Below are 10731 nucleotides of genomic sequence, written 5' to 3'. Positions count from 1 at the left end.
TATAAGTTTTAAAAATTTATCTCTCTAATGAAAAATCCACAGAATTATTTTTGGAGGGGTCTAATACAGAGTCTGGGGGGGCACGGTAATTCCCTTGTCTTAATCAGATATAAGTAGGTAGGAGCTTATATCATCACAGGCAAGTCAGCTGAATTTTATTTTTAATGAGATATTCAACCTTTAAATTGAGACATAATTTAAGCTACATATTTACCTTTAACTGTTTTCTTTAATCTCATTTGGTGAGAAAAAATGGATGCTCTGTCAACTTGGTATTGTGTTTAATAGCAAAAGTAAATGAAAAGTCAAGCTGTGATTTAGTTGACTTACTTTTAATAGAAAAGCATCTTCTGTTGCTGACAGGCTCTATGAAGCACACTTGAGAAGAAAGAGCCTTATCCCAGTGAAATTTTGTTTCTCTTGCAACAGTACAAGCTACAACTTTTTTAGGATTGCCTTAAGAGTCAGAGATATCTCTACACTTACAGGCCTTCCAGCACTTTGTCCAAGATCACTTGTTACTTACACAAAATGGAAACTAAGAAAAATGGCCAGCTTGCAAGGTGACCTTGTCACCTTCTCCTGAGACATAAAAACCCCCTTATGCAATTGTTGCTTTTTAAAATAATCTATATGCTAACTTATAGGTAGAGGCAATAAAAAATATTAACTTTTTCTATCAAAAAGTGGGAGGTCCTGCTACATAACAGAAGTAATAAATAGTATAAAACTGGAACATGCAAAAGATTTCTAACGATAAGGTAACACAAACCTGCAATTTCTGTTGATTGAACTGTAAAAACTGAACACTAAATATCAATATTTCTCCAGCTAAGTAAATTGGATGAACAAAGGTTTCACAATTGAAGTCAGGTATTTAAATTAAATTTTAGAATATTTCAAATACAATGGTTGAAAGGATTTACAAAGGATGTGGTAAGTGGTCTGTTATTCAGATTAGGGCTCTCAAGTTTTGTAATAAAGGCTATTTCCTCAAAAGAAGTTTATCTTATTTTAATGGCTACATATGTAAATATTACCAATTCAGTTTACTTACATATAATTAAATAAATATTCTTGTGTCTTCTCAGAGAGCTAAAAGACCTAATATAGCTAAAGGCATAAACTGAAGAACACAAAATGACCTTAGGAAAACCCCACATAATTAGTAGCTTACTTGCACCCATTTTTTTTCCTCACTTTCTGGCTTATTTTCAATCTGACCCTAAGCACAATATTTGAAGGCAATGCTGTCAGGCTTTTTGTTTTTTTGCTATAAAGTTGCTGTTAAGGTTAAATTTTCTTGGGCTGTGCACAGCATTTCATATTGTTAACTACTGCTAGCTTTATATAGATAAATTTCTTGTAAGTGTAATCTTAAAGAAGTAGATATGAATGGTTTTATTTAAAATTCCTTTGTAAGCTATCAGACGAGTAATCTTTCTGTCCTTTGGGAGCTTCTGCACCATGAGCATTAAACTGATCCTTGCCTTCACCTATTTTCCATCTGAAACTTGGTTCCCTTCTCCTTTTTCAGAGCTTGACTGTAAACCAAGGTGTTCCTGCAGCAGTTCATACCTTGTGGGTCTGGAGACAGAGAAAGTGATTGGGAAGTCTCAGAAGAGATTCTTTTAAAGCTGGTGGACTGTACAAGAGAGAATAAACAGATCCTGATAAGAGAATGAAGTCTCCACAGAAAATATTTTACACCCCCAAAAAGCACTTAATATACATGTCTCTTTCTTAGCCTTAGTCTCTACTAACAGAGACAAATCAAACTACAACTAGCAACAAGATATGAAGGAATACATACACTCATTATCTCACTCAGTTATGCTCCAAACCCTAATTTTCATACCAGCTGCAGATTTTGATTTACAAAATCTCTTATGGTTACTATCTTGGTTTCCTTAGAAACCACCTTAGACTCGCACTCCATGTTTTGTGAGAAAAAGGCCAAATCACCTGAGGTTTTGTTTTGGATCCTGGATGTTGTCTCTGAAGGTACTGATGGCAGAGCTGTTTTGATGGACAGCCCTTACAGCAGGTAATTTTTTTTCTGGATGGATTCATTTTAATAACGGTTCAAGCATGCTTTGCCATAACTCTATCTCTATAATTAGGTTTTACCTAACCACGCTGTTCATAGAATTGATGAAGTTCAATTTGCTTGACAATGGCTGGTACTTTGTATATATTTATAATGGTCCATTTGCCCCAGAGTAACTAATAAATTAAGCAATGAAGATATTTTCATTTATATCTTGATGAGTCTTTGTATTTTATTTCGGTGTTGTTGATTCTTTTCGTTAAAAAAAAAGGATATTTGATATGGCAGGGTTCAAATGTCAAGGCCTACAATATTTGGCATATTTAGGGTAAATAATCTGGAAAAAAACAAAGTGACCAACTGTGCCAATGCTAATAAACTGCAATATAAGACTTTGTGGAACTGCTGGTATATTCATGATACTGAGACAATAAAATGACAGACAACATTCAGTGTCCAGAGACAAAAATGAAATCTGTGGAAATGCTGTTTTAGGGAAGGGCTGTGCGTTTAGAAAAGACATTTTTTCGGTTTCATTTTTCTATTCTGTAGCAAGATCAATTTGTTGCTGGGTGATATTTAACAAAGCAAAAGGTAGCATTTACAAGGAGTGGGATAGAAAATGTTATTATGGTCAAAATACTGTGCATCACTTTGCAATTACTGCCCATCTTGGACCTATAAGCATAATGTTCCTGGAATGATAGAACTGGAAAAGATGTGGAGGGAGATGATGAAGGTGAATGAAAGATGCAGAGAGATTACATACTGCGGAGAAATATTCAGGGATCTTCAGTCTAGAAAATAAGTTACTAAATTAGATATGATAGAAATCTATACATCATGAGCAATATAGATATTAGAAACTATTGTAGTTTTTTTTTTTTTAATTTGAGAAAGAGGAATATAAATTGAAATTATCAGACAGCAGAATCAAAGCAACATAAGGAAGTACTCCACACTGTGCACAGATAAGCTGCAGCGATAGCCAGCTGCAAAGTGTTGCAACTCTGACATGAGACACTGCAGATGCCAAATAAATGCGTGTTCAAAATCCCAGTAAGGCCAAGTTGTTTAAGGAAGATCATCTAAGACTCCAAAAACACAAGACAGCCACATTCACCCCAGGAAATACAGACTGCTCAAAGCTGGGAGGACATAGTAAGAAGTATCTCTGGATGTGTTCCTTGTTTGTATATTTTCTTTAAGTGTCTGTAGGATGTAGAATCTCCTGAACCTTTCATCTTAACATGGTGTCCAATCTGATTGTCATATGCTCATATTAATGTTGCCCTTTGTTGTGTGTGACTTCAAGGCTTTTGTTTTTTACTTTCCCTCTTTAAAAAGCAAACAATCTGTGTGAAATTCCATAACACATTTTTAAAGAAAATGGGGTAGCTTCAATTTGTTTTGTTTTGTGTGTTTTTCTTTCTTACAACAAAGATTTTGTTTTTTTAAATTACATTTCTCTCTATGATTACTATTCAGACTGATGCTCGTTTACTCTGGCAGGAAAAAAAAGGACACATTAATGTGTCATCTATTTTGTCTAAAACCTGCTAAATTAATTGAGAACTACCGTCACTGAAGCAGAAAATAAGGTTGAATTTGAGTAATGAATGATGCCTGGCTAATGATACTAAACACCATTAGAGCAAGATACTTTTTTTTCAACATAGGCTGATTGGGGAGGGGGCTGGAGTTGGCAGGAGGATGCAAGACTAAGTGAGAAGAATGTGTTATTCACAGCAGAGAGTAAACACTGAAATTTTAGAAAGAAGTTACAAAGCAAGAGAATCAAAGGAGGTCAGAGGTAGAAAATAAAGAAGAATAAAACTAGGTGAAAATTGGGAATTTTACATAAATCTTTGGCATTGTAAAAAACATCATTATGCCAGCTATATTTTCTCTCTCAATTTTCACATGTTTAGGATGTATGTTGACCACAAGATCCTGGTCAAAATCCCACTTTACAGATTGGGACAACATCAGAAAGTCAATGCTAAGCAAACTTTTTTTTTTTTTCTTATCATTCACAGGATGGTGGGAAAATCTTGCATATAGTTGTCGCTGAAAGTTTTAGAAAAAATGTAAAATAACAGGACTGACTTTTCAAGTCATGTTTACCTACAGTAGGTGTTTCAGTTGGACAAAATTATTCTTTCATGTGATGAGATACAACCTTTTTCAGGTGTTATGTGATGGACATGACAAGAATGAAGTATTCTAGCTTGCTTAACTTCTGTACACCATCCTTTCAGTTTTTAAACTTTTAAGTCACTCATTTCAATGCTTTTCTGACTCCAAAAGGCTGATGAAAAGATGAACTGCATGTTTGACAAATTAACTCCCTTTATGACATTATTTTTCTTCTTATTTTCCCTGAAGAGTCTTATGTCTTTAAAAGCAGACTTGAACTGCCATATCCAGAATGAAGTGACCTAGAAGCTGATGTGAAATAAAAGAGTTTTCTTCTTAATTAGTGTTAGAAAAATTACCCAAACTTTAAAAAGTAGTCTTTGCTACTGTATTCCTCCTGACCTCTTCCCCCCAAGGAGGCAATGAAAACTCTGGGCTTTTATCATGTAGGACCAGTATTGTTTCCAGTATCTTGTGCATATAATGAGTTAGCACCACAGATGTCTTTCATTTCAAACCTGATGCAGTCACAGCATAGAAATATTTGAATATCTGCTCCCTCTTTGGCTTAAAATTAGGTAGTTAATTTTCAGTCTCATTAGTTAGCTTAGCTCTACAGAGACTGACAAGACTGCAAAATGCTGCTTGGGTGACTGTAACTGAGCTGACCTTACTCTCACTCGTGTGTAGCACTGCATGTTCTGCAGCAGAGAGAGCCTCACAGGACTCCCTCCCTCTGATCTCTTGATTAACTTGTCTGTACACTTGGGTGCAAGATGGAGACTGTGAAACGGGACAGATAGGCTGCAGATTTACTAAGACAACAGTCCACGACTTGTGCTGATTTGATTGAAATCCTGCTCACACTAATGGGCTAGGTAGCTGCAGCACTGTTACATTAAATTTATAACTCATGTTATATTGTGCATAGGACCTGATTAAATGTACTAATTCTTTTTAGCTTCTGATTGTTCTTGCTTTCAGTTAGCTAAATATTTTAAATATTGAAAACATCCAAAACCATAAATTATTATTTTAATATTAGAGATCTTTCTTCTCCCTTCCATGGATTTTACTCTAGAGTTGTTAATGAAACCACTATAGAAATTACTTCTATTTTATATCTGTAAGAGCAAGGAGATTAAGACAACTGCAACAACTTTGGCTTACATAAGATCAAAGTGCTTGACCTGCACTTCACATAATTTTCCTCCCTCATCTATAGAATAAAAATAGACCATGTAAGTGCCTAATAACTAATATACTGTGTTATAAACCTCCTACAAAACAAGTAAAAAGAAAACACACTTGTCATTTTGCTGAAGCAAACAGCACCAATGTGAAAATTATGTAAACTTTGGGAACTATTTGGCTCATACATAAGGATTGATAGGAATTTAACTATGCAAAAAAAGTGAAACATAGGTTTCATGTATAACCTACCTTGAGTTTCCAGGGTAATGAATCTAATTATTTTGTCCTGTGGATGTTTTCACTTTAGGACAACCTTGCAGCTTTTTTGCCTTTCTCTAGCTACACACTATCATAAAAATTTTAGGCATGCTTTTGTCTCATAATACCCTACTAATTTCATTCAGCACAAAAGAATGGGAAAGCATCCTTTTGTGTATTTCTCACTTAGTTGTTCATATTTTATTGTGAACAGGAAAGGAGGTGTTGAAAAACACTGTTATGACACTCAGTTATCGTTCAAAACAGGAATGTATTATTGGCTTGGGAAAGCAGTCTTGGATGACAGGATGTCTGTTCTCTTTAGGTCCAAAATTAAGCTGTTGTCAAAAAATTAATAAAGCCCACGAGAATTATTGAAGCAGAATTGTTTATGCTTTGTAAAGTCCTTTATATACCAAATGCTCATTAAGATAAAATGATAGCACCTGCAACTCACTGAACATAATTTACATTTTTACTTCATATATTTCTTGTTTAGTTTCAGTTTTATCCTAATTAAAATGTGGGCCAATATCCATGAGTATGGGGTAGAAGGGCAGTGATGCAGAGCAATGAGCCCAAGGCCACTGATGCGTGGCATGGAGCTGGGGACACTGATGTGAGACATAAGTGAGACAGCCTTATGGAACAGCCTAGAGAGGCTCCAGGGAGAAATGATACGCTAGAAAATGTTACTGAAGTCCTGTAGTCTGAAAATTACTAGGGGAAGACAGATGGATAGGATGACCGATAAAGGACAGAAATCTGTAAAATGGCTGATTTGAGAGAACTGGTAGGCTGAGTATATCAGAAAAAAAATTCAAAACATGGAAGCCCAGTGGAACAAAAGGCAAGTGCTAGGAATCACTGAAGTACAGAACAGTAAGCTTTCCAAAAGCTTGATTAGCAGAGCACAGTTATTGCTTTGACTATGAGGGTCAGCCAAAGCAAACTTTGAAACTTAAATATCACTCATGGTAGCCAAGAGGTTAAAATACGCATCCTGTGTCAGGTCAGAAATGATAGACCGTAGAGAAAGGATTGCACCCTTATTTCCATAAGCAGCTGTAGTGTGCTCAGCCATGGTTCTCCTGGCAGACCTCACTCTGTTGCACACAAGTGGAGGTGAACCATGTGGCCTCAGAAAGCACTTGGTGGCTACAGAGGGAGGCTCACAGTCCAAGCAGGTCTGTGTGTGGTGCCCTACCCTTTTGGAGGTCGCCGTGCTGCAGACCCCACTGTGCCAAGTGCCCTTTGCATTCAGCTCAGTGCCCGTGCCAAGAAGCTGATTCAATTAGCCTGTAAGGAGCTGCATGCTGCTGCAGCTATTCTGCAGTGAGAGCCTGAACTATTTCATTTGCATATAGCTTCACTTCCATGTAATTCAGGTTACCTTGCACTGAAAGCTATTGCATATATTTACTTATAAAAGAATAATAGTGGCATTTTAGTTACATCCTGTATCTTTTTTTTTTCTCTTCTTGTATTAGCCAAAACTGTATTCAGAACTCAGAAAACTGATAAGAAGTTAATATTCATTCCAGCATATTGATACAGGCAGATTCTTAACTGAGTAACTGCATGAGCTTTTTCTATTATCCTGACAATTTTCCTGTGCTTGTCACGTTATTAGAGTTTATGCATGAAATTAGATTGTTATACCTTAGGAAAATAGTCCTCTGTATATTTAAAGTATTTATCAGTTTTGAGGTTGTTTCCCTGATGCTAATTTTTAAATCTTGTAATGTCATAAAATAATCATGGAAAAACCCCCATAAAACCCAAACTAAATAATGGTGAAAATAATTTGGAAAATATACCATAAATTAATATTTGTCTCTAATTTCCTGATTCTGTTCTCATAACCATATAAATTAAAATATTTTATACAATTTACTTCATGTCAAATTTTCAATTTTGGCTTTGGATTATGGTATATATTAAAAAATTTCTAGTTAGGCACATAAAATTTCTAAAACCCAAAGATTCCTTTTCTGTAAAAGAATGAATCAAAATTAGTGAGGAGCTTATTGTTTTATATTATATGTGACTTCTCTTTCCCTCTAATGTGGGTATACATGTTTTCTTTAATACTTACATTTATGGTATGCTGGGAAATACACCAGAGACCAGAGCTTTTCCTTGATTAACAGTGTTCTGGAAAGGGCTTTGAGAGAGGCTGAAATTGAATTAGGATCCAAACTTATAATTCAATGCTATGATAATCTATAAAATAAGAAACACTATTAAATCAACAGGAAATGAAAAAGGCTGCAGTTAGCCAAGCAACCATCACTCAGAACAGAAGCTAAGTGATCCTTGAACCGGATGAATCAATCCAGACTGCCAAGGTCAATGGTTGCCATACTCGAGGAAATATGAACACATGTAGTAGGAGCCTTGCAATAAAATGAGCCATGCTGCCATCTTTTGTTAATAGCAGCTTTATCTGATTAAAGGGCTGAAGGCAGCCCTTGTATCAGCAAATTTGCACTAGCATTTGGAGCAAATTGACTGACAAGAGATGATCCAAGGAAGAGTTATGAAGTAGCAATGCTGCAGTACAGTCATACGCTATTAAGCTGAGCAGAGGTACCGCAGACAGTAGATTTTAGTATCTCCCTACAGCTGAAAGGGTTTTAAATAGCTGTGTTTAGTATAAAAGGGTTTTGTATGCTACTTTATTTTCTGATGAGTAAGGCATAAAGCTGAGAAAGAAAAACATGAACTTGGACTTTTAAAGACTTTTCCAGCATCACCTGAATTGAAATATTCTTCTTTTCACTCTAGTGCATTATCTCTCATAACTTATAGCCTCTTTTGCCTTTCAGCCTCAATCAGCTCTGTCACTCTCACATCTATTTCACAAAATAGGATTTGCATAATGAACAATTCTGCAGAGATTCAAAACATAAATTAGGTTTTTCTGACACTGCAGTGAAAGAAATTTGAAAAGATTTGATCTTTGTGACTGTCAGAGTCAGCAGGGGTGAAAGTTAAGCTGTGTAGAAAGCATAGCAATCATACTTTTCATTAGGACCTGCATATTTTCTCATTGATCATTCTCAGTACATCATCCAGATGGAAGACCTATCTCAAACATGACCCTTTATAATAATTCTCTTACATGAGCATAATAATTCACTGTCTTTTCAGTTACAGTATAAGATCTTAACACTGACTTCACTCATTTCTGTAATCAAAGAAACTTAGTTACTGAAACACCTAGAAGTGAAAATAAGCACTGACAGGAATTACGTTAGTGCCTTTAGCCATTAAGAACTCTCCTTCTTGATTGAAATTTTGGATTCTGGCATGGTTATATGAAAACGTATGGAAGAGAGACTGCTTTAAGGATAGTGATAAAAAATTACAAGGTTTTCTGTAATGCAGAGAAGCAGATGAAATTGGAAATTGTTCCATCCTGAATGCCAGCACCTGCTGTTCGTAAAAACAAAAGCACATGCAGGACACTTCTGAGTGCTTTTTCAGAAGTGTACTCAGATGTGAATGTGTGCATCTCTGAAGGCTAGGACAAGGAGACAAGACTTGCAAGAGATTCCAGGGAGTTAGTGAAGATTGTGGTGTGGTTCTGAGAAGTGAGATAACTTTTGATTTGAATGCTGGATAAAAGGGAGCTGAAGTTTCTGAAGAAAAATTCCTTTCGTATTAGATTCCTTTTACAATTTGGAAACTGTTTTAGGTTCTCTACAAGTAAATAGGAATGTGAAACAAATGTATGGAATATTATTTTTTCTTTGAAAAAATACAGCTTGCAAGACTTAGGACATCAGAAAACATGTGAAAAAGGGTTATGCTAATTGAGGAACTTTGCATCAATGAGCACTGATGAGCAAGTTCTCCTAAGAAAACCAAGAGAATTTGAAACAGTAATACCTTTTTTGAAGGATTTATAGCGATCCTAAACATCATGAGACCTGTGGTTCAGACAAGTTTGTACAACCTCTAAAATACTGCTTTATGAAGTAGGGTAATAGTGCTTTGTAGGCAGGATAAACACCCCCATGGGACTCAGTTACCAGTACTGTGTAGGTAGCAGGTTAGCCTTGCTGTAGTAAGCTAGGTGATTTCCCTGTCCAGTTATTAGGCATATTTGGCAGACTTTCAGATGGAAACTCTTGGCTGTATGTGCAAAAAATGGGCAAACTTGGTGGGTTTTTTGTTTCTTTTGAGATTATTAGAAACATGCAAGCTTTAGATGCCTTGAGAGATTAAACACTACCTGTTTAGCAGTGACTGAGAGAATCTGGGAAACCACTTATTCAAGGAGAAAAATTTGTCACAACCAGATTTTTTACCAGCCCTAAATAAGACAAGAAGAAAATCTGTACATCAACCAAAGGTGAAACTACACTATAATTAGAGCCAAGCATTAATCTGCTTTGCATGAGCAGTAATATAAATGAAGATAGGATAAATGGAAAACCCTGCATTGGGCTGCTGCAGAATAAAAGTTTGTCAGCCAGTCAGGTTGGTGGTGACTGTCAATGCCAGCGTACAGATGCTATGTGTCACCCGAGTAAGCCAAGTGACTGCAGTGAAGGCATGCACAGAATGCATTTTCCAAGTGCTTTAGCGTATGTTGAGATTAGGAGGCCTTGGTGAAAAAAGCTGCGTCTCCTCACCCCTTATGAAAACAGAAAAGTGGTTCCTAAGGTATCATTTTATCTGTGTTAGTAGCTTTGACAGAGGGTGTTGTTGGACTGAAATCTTTCTAGCTGTTCACTGATTTCTGGGCAAAATAAATTACTGTGTATCCCTGTAACTACCCTGTGTCTTTTGTTTTAAGCTCTTTCTTTAACCTATGGTCTTCAGTGAAGCATTTTAAAATATTTCTTCAGACTACTACTGGTGTAGCTGCTCAGGATCTACAGGACTTCTTAACAAGATGCAGATGGTTCTCAGAATAATTAACATATCTATGTAGCCTCTGTAGCCAAGTAGCAGGCAGCAATATTTGCTGAGAATATTGGCTCCAAAGGTCTGTGGTGGCCTTTTTCTGGGACAGTTTTCTTTGTAACGAGAATGCAAAGATGAACAAAATCAACCTCCTCTCTTTACATTTATCA

The 10731-nt window shown here is 36.1% G+C and overlaps 1 long non-coding RNA gene across 3 annotated transcripts in view; it reads left to right on the top strand.

Annotated features, from left to right (window-relative positions):
* Positions 1-1621: 1621 nt before the first annotated feature.
* LOC115494974 (uncharacterized) overlaps positions 1622-10731 on the top strand; it is a 128759-nt gene continuing 119649 nt past the window's right edge. Inside the window, exon 1 of one of the 3 annotated variants that reach the window (XR_012055613.1) lies at positions 1622-2047. This is a non-coding gene — a long non-coding RNA (uncharacterized lncRNA). The remainder of the gene's footprint in view (positions 2048-10731) is intronic. The other 2 variants (XR_012055614.1, XR_003960022.4) reach the window with 2 other exon arrangements.

The sequence above is a fragment of the Taeniopygia guttata genome, chromosome 4 (genome assembly GCF_048771995.1).
Source record: "Taeniopygia guttata chromosome 4, bTaeGut7.mat, whole genome shotgun sequence".
Taxonomy (NCBI): Eukaryota; Metazoa; Chordata; class Aves; order Passeriformes; family Estrildidae; genus Taeniopygia; species Taeniopygia guttata.
The sequence above is the reverse complement of the archived record's forward strand: the minus strand, read 5'-3'. Positions and strand labels throughout refer to the sequence as shown.